The sequence below is a fragment of the Macaca mulatta genome, chromosome 3 (genome assembly GCF_049350105.2).
Source record: "Macaca mulatta isolate MMU2019108-1 chromosome 3, T2T-MMU8v2.0, whole genome shotgun sequence".
NCBI classification, from domain to species: Eukaryota; Metazoa; Chordata; class Mammalia; order Primates; family Cercopithecidae; genus Macaca; species Macaca mulatta.
The window spans coordinates 187,125,198-187,139,468 of record NC_133408.1 but is presented as its reverse complement, the minus strand read 5'-3'; the positions used below and the strand labels follow the sequence as shown (position 1 = coordinate 187,139,468).

Sequence of the window (14,271 nt, the reverse complement as noted above, 5' to 3'; positions counted from 1 at the left end):
ATGAACAAAGAAGATGTGACATACACGTACAATGAAATACAATTCTGCCATGAAAAGAATCAAAATTCTGACATATGCCACAACATATATAGATACTAAAGAAATATGTGACGTGAAATAAACCACAAAAGAACAAATATTATATGTTTCCACTCATATAAGGTACCTAGAATATTCAAATTCATAAAGATAGAAAGTAGAATGCTGGTTAGTGGAGGCTGGAGGAGGAAGAAATAGGGAGTTAGTTTTTAATGAGCAGTTTTCATTTGTGATGATGAAAAGTCCCGAAGACACCACTAGTGATGATGGTTATACAACAACAAGGTGAATGTACTCAATGCCACCAAACTGTACACTTAAATATAGTTAAAGTGGAAACTTTTATGCTTTATATATTTATCACAATAAGAAAACATTACATTCTGTGTTTTCAACAGTTATCATAGATGGAAGTTGTGACTATCGTGTTTTTTTCGAATATTATTTAGGGAATCTTAGCTGTCATTTGACTGGCTAAAAAGAAAAGCCAAATCAATAATTATACAGCAATAATAGGAGTTATGCTTCCTTTTAAGTTCTTTGTAAATGCAGCAAACTATTTCCATGCCTTCTTTCAGTCTAGGACTTTCCTCTCACCGAGATACTTTATTCTTTCACCTCTTCAGAAAAGCAAGAACCACATAATTAAACCCAACAGTCTAGTTTCACAGAGGCAGACATGGCATTCCAAAACATTCAATGAATATATTGTACCACCATAAATAAGTTGTGTTTAGTTAGTTTTAAATACTATAATTTTGTTGTTGTTGTTGTTGTTGTTGTTGAGATGGAGTCTTGCCCCGTCTCCCACCCCAGACTGGAGTGCAGTGGCGTGATCTTGGCTTACTGCAACCTCTGCCTCCTGGGTTCAAGTGATTCTCCTGCCTCAGCCTCCTGGGTAGCTGGGATTGCAGGCATGTGCCACCATGCCCAGCTAATTTTTATTGTATTTTAAGTACAGAGTTTCACAATGTTGCCCCGATTAGTCTTGAACGCCTGACCTCAAGTGATTCCACCGACTCAGCCTCCAAAGTGCTGGGATTACAGGAGTGAGGCGCCATGCCAGGCCTATACATTTATTTTCCTAAAATTATTTTGAAACATGGATGTTTTAAAAAGTCAGAGGCTGCCTTTCCACACTTGTGCCATTACCGACAGGCATGTAGTGAATTTTAACAATGCATTTTTCTTACTTGTACGTATGTTGTTTCAAACAAGAATGCTGCTGAGGCGTATCTTTGTTTAGCCAGTTAGGTCTTCACTGGCAATGAAAATTAATAGAGTACTTAAAAACAAAAACGAAAAAAACCCCAGCTCATTGTTTAACATTAAACAAGTAGTTTAAAAGATATTTTTCTTTGGAAAACAAATGATAAGCTAGAAAAAAAACATAAAAATATGATTAGCATGTGATTTTTTTAAGGGACAATATACATTTCAAATATACAAATAAATTTAAGAAAGATTTGATGCAATTCTTATGAGGAAAAACTGGAGATGTTTATTAAGGAAAGATTAAAGTGTTCTAAAGTATGTCTTTAACCTTTAAGTTGATTCTAGGGAAAGAACACATCTTTCTATAAATGAAGCTTTAATGCCACAGCCAGACATGAAAATATAAGGCTGCATGGATTACATATCTGATGTGGCATGGTGCATCTTAGAGTTCTTTAATAACATGATTGCAAAAAATAAAAATGTTTCAATCATGTACACTGTTGTCTTCTAGGATACAATAATATAAACATTTCTAATAGTTTTAAAAATATGGTTAATTATCCTTATAAATTCATTGAACAGATGTTTAATGAGTATTTTGCAGGCATCAGACACTGTGTCATGTTTTAGTGTACTGGGATAAACAAAATCAAGAGTAGCTCCTGCTCGCCTGAACCTTATGATTGAGTTGCTCACCTAATACACCTTACTTCGTTTCAAACCATCAGTGGCTTAGCTTCCTCATTCCAAAGATACTTTTTCTGGCTGCTTAATTTCCTGTTCTACAGACTATACAATCATGATCCTATTTCTTTTTTTTTTTCCTTATAGTTCTGCCATATGGAAACTAAGAAATGTATAATCATTTGCTTTCCAAGCTAAAGAAAAAAAGCTCTTAGGTAACATTTGACATTAGTTTTAATAGATCTTAATGTTTTGGGAAATGGTCCATTTCTCTCTCAAATTAAAGGCAAGAAATTTACTGAATAACGCCTTTGTGGAGAACAGAAATATGATTGGGAATAACAGAGATATAAATGAGTGATTAAAAATATTCTATTGCTTAAAAAAACTATTTAATTTTACTACTCTAAATAATTTGTTATAAAAAGCTTCAGGCTAGGATGATGGATAATTGAAAACTGGAAAAAGAAATGCACTCCTTTAAATGAATTTTTCAAACTCAATATCCTTAGGTTAAACAGCCATATACAAATTTTCAAGATTTGCTCACGGAAGGAATAAATATTGAATGCCACTTTATTAAGTACAACTGAGCACACAAACTATAATCAAACTCACAGATAATATGAACTGTTTAATATCAAATATAGGAGTATTACAAAGACTGCTAACTAGCTTTCAATAATTACTTTCCCCCCTTGCACAGATGTAGATCTTTACCTGGATATTTGGTTATCCAATATCCCTTGCAACTCTATGTGGCCACATTAATATGTTTCAGCCAATGAAGTGATACATGCGTAAACGTTGTATGAGACTTCAGGGGAGTGGCCTTAAAGGGTGAGAATCACTCTGTATCTTTTGATTCTATTTTTCTCCTATCTGGAACTTGGATGTAATATCTGGCATTCAAATTGCCATTTGGGATATTTGCTTTGTACTAAATATAAAGCAGAAAGATGGAAAAAGCCTTCCTTCCTGACTCCATGGAACACTATGATAGCCTTGAACAGTCTAATTCTATATTCTCATGTAAGAAAGGAAGAAATATTTATCTTGTCAATTTCAGTCTCCATTACTCAGAGCTGAACCTAATCCAAACTCATACCAGAGTGTGTACTCTACATAAAAAGAGGGTGCTATGTGTGACAAAGCCTAAAAAGCATATGGAATTGCCTGTGGTGGACGCCAGGCCTTGAAGACTGTGGAAAGCTGAGATCTTTGTCATACAGTAGCTAAATATTTGGTTGTATTGTCAACTGCTGTCTTTAGAAGGCAAATTAGGTGCCAACTGAGACTTCCATGTTAAGTGAAATGCTTGGAAAGACTCAAGGGCTCTTGTGCACTGGCTCCTTCTTACTGTGTTTAGCAAAGTCTCCAGGAGAGAAATGAAGTTAGTCTAGAACTCACCAGCCTAAAGGCTGAGATGAGAGTAAAGCTACTTTGAAGCAGAAGGTGCTTTCTTCTTATGTTGACAGTCTAAAATGATGGAGAATCCCCAGTTCAGAAGCTTGAAAGAAAAAAAAGAAAAAGAAAATAACCCTGTGTCCTAAACTGCATTATGGTGTAAGTTTAAACCATGGCTGCCAAGAGGCAGCTTTAGAAGGAAGTGAGGCTATGACCCTGGAATGTCTTTCATCACCTTCAGGTAGGGGTTGTCTACCAGACTTTGGGGGACAGTACTGTTGCACTGATCAGATTAAGGATATCGTCCACTGAAGGGTTATTCTTTTTCAGGACCTCAAGGTAGTTTGACATTAGCTGAAAGGCAGAGAGAAGAAAAGGAGGGAGGAGTAAGTACTCTTGAAGGCACATTAGAGGGCTCACCTCCACTGGGAATTGGCAGAACACAGAGGTAAGTACGAAAAAGAATAGTCAACAGGCTTTCAACTATGTCAAGAACAGATGTTTAGGTGTGGTTATTTGCACATAGAACTGCCTTAAACAAAATAGATGAGAAGAGTACAACATTTTTGAGAAACTTACATTGCCAAGGACACCATAAGCATGGCCTGCAAAGGTTTGTGCCCTTTCAATGACTACAGCAGTCCTTAATCATTAATTTGTATCAGCAGTAGGTCAGTTATGAAAGCATGCAGCCCACCAGACAGGAAAAATCAGAATACCCTTCTCAGATATGATCATGATATGGCTTCTCATAGGGACGTCTGCGAGAGTGAAACCCTGGATCACAAAAGGCACTGGAAAAATAGTCTTTTTGCTATTCCTGCCTAGCAAGATTTTAAAATTGTTATGGGCCAGCAATGATTATGTGTCTGTCATGCTTTTATTTTCAAAAGAGGAGTGCATTTCACAGTTAACAGGTTTTTAATTTATATTCTACTATACCACAAGAAATAAAACCTTGACCTGATGAAGAGATCTGTACATCATCCGAGATAGATTTGAGACGGATGCAATAACTTATGAGATTTTGGGAAGGTCTCACTTGAAGGAACATAAAAATGTTCTATGTATGAGAAAAAGGGTTAATATAGATATTTCTGTGTACTAATGTTGGTACATACTGTCAGTTTTCCCTACAATCTGTTTTCATGATCTTTTCAGTAGTAAAATCTCTCCACACCTTTTTTTGAGGGGAGGGGGCGCTGGATTCATGAATGTCTGGGAGAATTTTATTTCCCAGCTTGCTTTGCAACTAGTTGTAGCCACAGGACTAAGCTCTGACTGACAGGATACGTGTAGAAATATCTTCAGCATCTTTCAGGAAGTGCCCTTAAAGACAGGTGCTCCATTACTCTGTTCACTTCTTTCCTCCTGCTGTATGGAATGGGGATGGAAGACATCTTGACCAAGAGTGAGAAACAATGTACTAAAGATGGTAGAAAATCTAGATAGATTAGAACTTGTTAAAATATAGATTGCATGCTAGATGCAACCCGCCATTTGTTTTTGTAAATGTTTTACTGAAATACAAACATACCCATTTATTTTCGTATTGTCTGTGGCTGTTTCTCTCTACAAAGCAAAGTTGAATGGTTGTGAAAAAGATCACAAGGCCCACAAAGCTTAAAATATTTACTATATGACTCTATATAAAAGAGTTTGCTGATGCTTGAAATAGAATTCATACTTCATGAAACCACAAAATGCCATACCAGCACCTTCATCAAGTTTAAATCGTTACTAAGTTGGATTTCTATAATTATATAGCTGAAGACTATCCTAATAATTTGGATTTTTCCCCTCTATCTTAAAAGTTAATGTTATTATATCTATAATATTTTCAATATAGAAATCCTACATTTAACATTACTCATTTCTGGGTGTCATGGCTCATGCCTGTAATCCCAGCAATTTGGGAGACCGAGGAGGACAAATTGCCTGAGCTCAAGAGTTCTAAACAAGCCTGGCCAACATGGTGAAACTCCATCTCTACTAAAATTACAAAAATTAATTGGGTGTGGTGGTGCACGCCTATAGTCCCAGCTACTAGGGAGGCTGAGGTGAGAGGATCACTTGAACCTGGGAGGCAGAGGTTGCAGTGAGCTGAGATCATGCCGCTGCACTCCAGCCTGGGCAACACAGTGAGACCCTTGTCTTTAAAATAAAACAAAACATTACTTATATATAAGTGCAAAGGAAAAGTAAAAGAGACAATATATTTGGTTGATGTTTACCATTATATACTTTGACATATCACAAGAGATTAACTTCCCTAACAATAAAAATGTATATCTAATTAATATTTTTAAAGAATTAAGAAGTATGGTAAAGAATTCTGACATTATTGATGCAATCGAAAGTCTTTTAATATTAAATTTATTGGACACATTGTGTTTATGGACATTCCATGCTGGAAAGTAAAATCCATTCACCAATGACAAAAAAGAATAAACCTCAATAACTTTTGTCATATGAATACATTATTAGCAACTCTAACAAATGTACATTTAAACACAAGTACTATGTTAGAGGTTTACTTTTATCCACTTATATTTTTAAAAATAATCCTGACAAATTTCATCTCCCTTTATCTAGTTTGTTTCCTACCATATGAAACTCTGTGTAAAATTAGAAAAAAATTTAAAACACCCTTTTCTAAAGGTAAACATTTACTGTTTTGAAAATTTTTGATATATATATATATATTTAATTTTACTTTAAGCTCTGGGATATATGTGCAGAACGTGAAGGTTTGTTACATAGGTATACATGTGCCATGGTGGTTTGCTGTACCAATCAACCCACCATCTAGGTTTTAAGCCCCGCATGCATTAGGTATTTGTCCTAATGCTCTCCCTCCCCTTGTCCCCCAACCTCCTGATAGGTCCCAGTGTGTGATGTTCCCCTCCCTGTGTCCATGTGTTATCACTGTTCAACTCCCACTTATGAGTGAGAACTTGTGGTGTTGGTTTCCTGTTTCTGTGTTAGTTTGCTAAGAACGATGGTTTCCAGCTTCATCCATGTCCCCGCAAAGGACATGAACTCATTCTTTTTTATGGCTGCATAGTATAATAGTGAGAGACTTTTTTTTTTTTTTTTTTTAAGACAGAGTGTTGCACTGTTATCCAGGCTGGAGTGCAGTGGCGCAGTCTTGGATCACTGTAGTCCAAGGCTCAGGAGACCCTCCTGCCTCAGCCTCCCAAGTAGCTGGGACTTCAGGTGCACATACCCATGCCCAGCTAACTTTTGTAATTTTTGCAAAGATGGGGTTTCACCATGTTGCTCAGGCTGGTTGGGAACTCCTGAGCTCAAGTGATCCTCATACCTCAGCTTCCCAAAGTGCTGGGATTACAGGTGTGAGCCACGACACCCAGCCAACTTTACATTTTTATATGGAAACATATTCAAGTAGTTTTCACTTATTATTTTGAGTACTATAAAAGTGCTTGTCATGTTGGTTTTATACCTACAAATGGCTACTGCAGAAAATTTTAACAAAAAAGGAGAACATTAAAATTATTATTCATTCTTTGAATCAGAGATAGATATTGCTAAAATTCTGTTTTACTTTCTTTTACAGTGAGGGGTAGGTGGGTACAAAACTAGGTAAGTAGAAATAGAGAAACCATAGAAAGCAGAAAGAGAAGGGAAAACTAGGAAAAGAGAAGCAAAGGGAAAAAAAGACATATATAGCCTTTTTTTTTTTTTGATGTTTAAGGGACAGTGAGGTAGGCAGACATTAAACAAATAATCTCCCTAATTAATATATCTGTAATCTATTATATAAACTCAAAACTAAAGAACCTGACCTTAGCCAGGGGCTGAGGCAAAGGGAAGGCTTTCCTGAGTAAGTGTTGATTAAAGTGAGATTTAAGAAAGAAGTAGTCATCTTAGGTTGAAGAACATTCCAGAAAGAGGAAATGGAATGTGTAGGGTCCCTGTGACAAGGGCAGCATAACACTCTATTAGCTCAAAGAGGGCCAACATGATGCTGGTGCACAGAAGCAGAAGGCTGGGTGAGGACGAATGATTTGTGTAACACAGAAAGGAACCAGGTGATGCAAAATCCTTGTAGTTCAGGTTATAAATTTGCATTGCTAAACAAATAAATAAGTATTGCAATCACAAGAGAAACAGGAAGTCAGTGAGGGTGGAAAGGGTAGGGGAAATTGGCAAAACAAAGTCTGTGGAAGATAGATTGAAAGAGGACTAACTAGAATGGACTGAAATTGTCAGTGGATAAATCAGGGAACTGTTAAGAAGTCCTGTAGAGAGAATATGGTAGTCTGGTTTATCACAGTGGCAGTGAAACAGCTGAGAGGCAGATGGATTATAAAATCATTTATGAGTTGAATAGTTTATGGATAATAAATAAATATTTAAATAGGATTGGGTGAAGGATTGGATTTGTTGCATGGAGATAAAACTAAAGAAAGACTAAAATCATTCTTTATCCTGAATGGAGGGCAATGGCACATTCACTGATATGGAAAATATTAGACAGGTCTAGGAGAACGTTGTTATAAATTTGTACTGTATTAAAATATTTTATCCCCATTGCACTAAGACTATGTCATTAACCTTTTCATGTATCATTTAATATTATTCAAAATCATGACTTTGGGTGGCTACATAATACTCCATTTTACAGACTTGACACAGTATCTTTTTTCATCTTTCTGCTGTTGCTCATTTAGGCATTTTCTAGTTATTGATGACTATGTTGTTGCAATAAACACTCTTGTATATAACTACTATATTCTGTAATCACACAGTGGGATTGGTAACCATTATGTATATTGTTTCAAAAGTATATGAATCAAAATTCATATAACTTTTACTGCATGTACTTAAATCTTAATACATTGATTTTAATAAGTGATTGAGGGCTAACCTTCTTGTATCATCTCTACATAAATAAAATCTTGTTAACACTCCTTTAAATAAACATGCATTATAAACTTCCTTTTACTACTTAATCACTTAGTAATAATTTTGTTTTAATGATTTTTTTAAATGTGGATTTCTAACTTGTCTCTTGATGACACTAACCTCACATCATTACTCAATGTCTTATTTTTCTAATGTTTCCTTTGTCTCTCTTCTAATCCTCATCTACCATTTTATGGAATCTAACATTTTTATTATCAGAATGCAACGAATGTTCCTTTTTTTCCTACATTTTTATACCCAAATCATTGCCTACATTAGTGTTTTTCAAAGTATGGAGAGAGAATGACAAGCATTGAGATCACCCAGGAAACAATTTAGTAATTTCTCAAAATAATAAACATAGACTTATATGACACAGCAATTCCACTCCTAGGTGTATACCCAAGAGAAAGAAAAACGTATGTGCAATCAAAAAGAGGTAAACTAATGTTTACCTCAGCATTATGTATAATAGCCAAAAGGTGGAAAGACCTAAAACTCCATCGCTCGTGAATGAATGAATAAATGTCTCTCATATATATACATACATATGTATATATAAATACATATAAATATATACATATATAATTTATGTATATAAAATAATATATAATTTATAAATAATATAAATATTACAATATATAATATAAATATTACAATATATAATATAAATATTATAATATATAAATATTTGACAATAAATAGGGATAAAGTACTGATACATGAATTGAATAAACTACAGTTGAATAAAGGTTGAAAACATTATGCTAAAAAAAAGCCCATCATAAAAGATAATTTTTTATGTAATTCCATTTATATAAAATGTCCAGAATAAGGATGGGTCTGGTGGTTCCAGACTGTAATCCCAACACTTTGGGAGGCCGAGGCGGGCAGATCACAAGGTCAGGAGATCGAGACCATCCTGGCTAACATGGTGAAACCCCGTCTTTACTAAACATACAAAAAATTAGCCGGGCGAGGTGGGGGCGCCTGTAGTCCCAGCTTCTGGAGAGGCTGAGGCAGGAGAATGGCGTGAATCTGGGAGGTGCAGCTTGTGGTGAGCCGAGAGCAAGCCACTGCACTCCACCCTGGGCGACAGAGCGAGACTCCGTCTTTAAAAAAAAAAAAAAAAAAAAAAAAAAAGTCCAGAATAAACAAATCCATAGAGACAGTAAGTAGTAGATTTGTGGTTGCCTATGATTTGGGGTTTTGTGGAAGAATTCAGAGTGACTTCTAATAGTTTTGGGGTTCTATTTGGGTCATGAAAATGACCGAAAATTAGACTGTGGTGACAATTACAAGACTCTGTGAATATACTGAGTATCACCAAATTATTCACTTTAAATGGTGAATTTTATAGCATATGATTTCTTGGCCAATAAAATAAGAAAAAAAGAAAAATCACCCGTCTGTTTAAAATGCATATTTCTGGGCCCAACCTCAGATCTACTGAATCGCAATTTTACTAAGAAGGCAACCGAAGACTTTTGTTTGTTTGTGTGTTTTGTAAAGTACCCTAGAAGGTTCTTAAGGACATTAAAGTGTGAGAGCCTGGTATAAAACACGCATTATCTTAGCAAACACACAAAATCTCTACCCGCTGGTCTTCAAATCAACTTTTGCACTAGGCTAGCAAATAGTAGAACTACTTCTATTTCTTCTAAGCTTTTACATAGTGGTTATTACCCGTCTGCTTCGTTCAGCCTGATAGCTTGCATTTCCACCCTAAAGCCTAACTGAATTTTTTCCTTCTTTTGATCTTTCAACATTTTTTTCTACATATAACATTGACTATGTATTTACTAGGGGCAATTCCCCCTTTACATGTATTTTCTGCCCTTCAAATATTCTTTTCTTTGAAATATTAAACCTAAAATCATGTATACATATTGAATCCCTGAGTCTATCTCTTTGTTCAATAGCCCATAGATAATAGGAAAAGTTCTGAAGGTATTAAAAGATTTTGTTTTATTGCTGATTTTTTGAGGCATGTAGCTTCTCCTGGAAGTAATACCATAGAGTCAAATGCTGGTAGAGAACATCTTTATTCAAATTTTATATTTGCACACTGATCTAATAAGGGTCTCTGAAAACAGAGAAGGTCTCTCTTCCCAATTGTGGGGTAGTGAACTTACTAGTTATTACAGATTAAGTTCTACAGAGGAATGATGCCATAGTAACTTTGGCACTAATTGTATTTAACTACAGTGAATGAGATTGAAAGATCTACGTATCCAAGAGGCTTGGGGATTTTTTTGATTGGAAAAGTATTGAAGACAATGTAATTTTAAGGCTAACTTCTGAAGTAGACTGAATTATATGTTACTAGGAATGTCTTTGGCCTAAATTCCCAGACCCTCACTCTCACACATTATACCTAAAAAGACTTCAAATTTCCCCATTAGATATTCAACCATTTTTAGGGTCTTGAAGGCCAAAAACTTTTACAAAATTTCTTATTACTATAAAATTCCCATGAGGAATAGAAAATAATTTTTAATTACTTGAGAAATAGCTGGTTGCTGGGATGGACAAAGGGAACCCAAAGTAGAAAGAGAAATTAAAAATAAAAGGAGGGGTGAGTTCAGCAAAAGTTCTTTTTAATTACTACATGAGTAAACCAAACAAGAAAAACTAGCTTATTTTAAAATCCGACCTTTTTAAAAACTCAACAATGGAAAACAAAAAAGCCACAGAACCAGAAAGAACTTTTTAGTTAAAAGAGAGGCATGTAAATAATAATAAATTTAATAATTAAATTTACATATAAATAATTGATTGCCTAAAGGAGAAACAAAACAGACAAGCAGACAAAATAAGCAATAACAGACCAGCATAGTTATAGGCACGGGATCCCATTCTGTTTGTTTCTACACATATAAGAATATTATTTGAATTTTCAGCAATTAAAAAAAGTAAGTATGCTAAATTCATCTCCTCTACCTACTTGTTCAGTCATAGAGTATTTGATATGCAAATAAACATACTAACTTTGTTGGAAAAACAAAATACCCACAAACTTCTTTCTGGTATGTCAAGAAGTGCCTTAAAATAACTTTCTGTAACCACCTTTATGTATTGCTTTTTTGTGTCATTACCAAATGACTTGTGGCCACTAAGGAAGGGCCCTGGTCACACTTCCCTTCCTGCCTGAGGTCAGAGTTGGCCGCTCTAAATAGGGTCCACAGATGCTTACCAGCTGAGGCCACGCTGCCTGGACTGCCCTCAGTCTGAACACAGCAGGAGTACGAGAGCCAGGCCATTTCTTTCTGACACAGGATTCTAACAGACAGTTTTTGCTAGAGACTGGCCAATACTGCCTCAGCTGTACAACCATCTGGGGCTCTACCCACGCACTCTTTCTTTCCTTTCACCATTCCTGAATGGCAGAGTCCTCTTTAACCTTTTTTCTTTAGAAGTACTTCCCCAATAAATCTCTTGATTGTCCGATTCTGTCTTGACCTCTGCTTCTTAGAGTACCTGAACCGACACATGGTGAAGATTCTTTTCTTTACCCAACTTTAATCAGGCTCTGAACTTCCTCCTAGGTCCATCTGTTTACTCTCTTGTAAATTCCAGTTTTAGCAAAAGAACCCTGAGAAGTCAGTTTAGCCAAAACTCCCCATCCTCGATAGCTGATCGTTCTCAGTATCTCATCATCCTTGACACCTGACCATGTTCCTCTTGTACCAACCCACAGATGGTGTCTGATCACCCCAGCCTATTTTCAGCAAGAATTCTCATTAGGTGGATTTAGCTAGAAATCCCTGTACCCTTGGATTGTTTCTCTGTAGTAATTTTCTATCTACTGACCCAACCCTGCTTTTTGGCTATAAATTCCCGCTTGTCCTTCCCACACTTGGAGTTGAGCCCATTCTCTTTCCCTTGCTGCAAAATTCCATTGCAGTGGTCCCTGTATCTATTGCAATGGTCCTGAATAAAGCCTTCCTTACTATGCTTTTAACATGTATCTTTGAATTTTTTTTAACATGGATTACTCATGAAAAATGAAGGATACATTTAAGGATTTCTTTTTCCTTTTGTTAAAGCACTGTAAAATCAACTTCATAGGATAAACTGTAGACATATTTATGCTTCCCAAGTAATCACTTTACATCTATCACATATTTGCACCAGATACATAAGGCACTACCGTTAAAAAAATTTGGCCAGTAATTTCTCTACTTAAGAGCATTTTAGATATAGAAGATGTTTGCTAAAAAATTCACATACAAAATAATATTTAATTTACGTATCTTTAGTGTTATCGGTATTATTTTCACAGTCAGATCATGATGTTCTTTTAGGCTAATGATTTTAAAAGAGCAAAATCAGTATCAAGAGAAAAGGAAGGAGAGAGTGTCAATGGTAAATGGCCACAGGGTTAAGCCAATTCTTGAAAGTCAAAGAGTTTTTGTAATTTTATGATATTTTTCTTTGAAAACTTCTTACAATCATTTCTTAAATCTGAATATTTCCAATGTAAGCCAGTTGTAAGAGCCAGAAAAAGGCAAAGGCATGTAGAATATCACAATAATTGTAATGATACTTAGTTTAAAACATAGCTCTAATCAAATTTTACTTGTGGGAGCTATAAAAAAAAGTCTTGGGAACCTTGGGCTACATGATAAATACTTTCCAATCTCCAAGCAGAGATTAGTATGAGGTTAGTATGTTCAATTTCAATCTGTAATTCCTTTTTTTTTTTTTTTGCTCTTTTCTTTTATGCATATAATTGGTAAACAAATGAAAAAAAGCCTGAAAGTTCTTTGGGAATTAGATTGAAAATTTTTTCTCATTGATATTCTAATAGAAAGTGATGGCTTAAAAATATGTATTTTTTTATTAAAAATACTACTTCTATGGTACTATGCTTTTAACCTGGGTGATAAAATAATCTGTACATCAGATCCCCATGACACATAATTTACCTATGTAAAAAACCCTTTACATGTACCCCTGAACCAAAAATAAAAATTAAAATATATTTTAAAATGAGGAACATTGCATAAAATAGCAAATATTGATTTGAATATTTTCAAGAACAAGTAGTTGTTTTTGTACAATCAAGTCCTGCTTACAAAGTTAATTGAGAAAGAGTTTCTAGATTACTCACTACAATTAGGGGAGGACAAACTCCTCTAGAAAAAAAATGGAAAAAAAATCACATATAATAATAATGGACTAGAGTGAAAATATTAAAAATACAAAGAAAAATAGAAAACAAACGTTAACTAAAATGTTTGGAAGCAGTAAATAAACATAATTTCAAATTATATAATATTAGCCAAGCCAAATTAATCATTAATAATTTACAGAAATCGCTGAGTTTCTAAGTTGTGATTTTCCCATCTCATTCTAAAATTTAATAAATTGTTAGTCATTTGGTTAGAAAAAGTTGGCTTTTGCCATTAATACTAAATTAGCATTTCAAAGAGAGGCATATTACACAAAAGTGAGATAGGGTAACCAAGTACTTTAGTATTAATGAAGGATATTCAAAACTATGTAAATACAGATGATAGCTAATTTTCAGTTTATATTTTAAAGGGTGATAAATAGTTTATTTCCTACCCCCCTCCAACCCCAGCAGTATTGTTGGACCACTGATGGAACAAAGGTCAAAAGGAAAAGATTACAATTAGGTGGCATTTTTAAGCTAGAAGTATATGCATGAGGAGGTTATTTGTGAATCAATATTTTTAAAGGCTGTTTTTATTATAACAGCTTCCTAGCTTTAAGTCAGGGTTCTTTACTTGCTTATTTCTAAATGGCAAGGTCCCCAAATTAGAGACTGTTTGGAATTTTAATTTACCATAGCGGGTTTTAAATCATCTTGACCCTAGATGCAGCAGAAAGAGCATTCAGCCAAGACTTGATCTGAGGAATTTAGGAATTGACTGAGAACCCATCAAAAGAAACTAGAAGAGACAGGATGCTGAAAATTTTGTTTGGGAGGCAGCTGTCCACGGTTCTGTTAATTTTGGTGGA

General features: G+C 34.9%; 1 protein-coding gene across 1 annotated transcript in view; it reads right to left on the bottom strand.

Annotated features, from left to right (window-relative positions):
* CNTNAP2 (contactin associated protein 2) overlaps positions 1-14,271 on the bottom strand; it is a 2,249,322-nt gene that overhangs the window by 1,083,115 nt on the left and 1,151,936 nt on the right. The gene's annotated exons all lie outside the window — the stretch shown is intronic.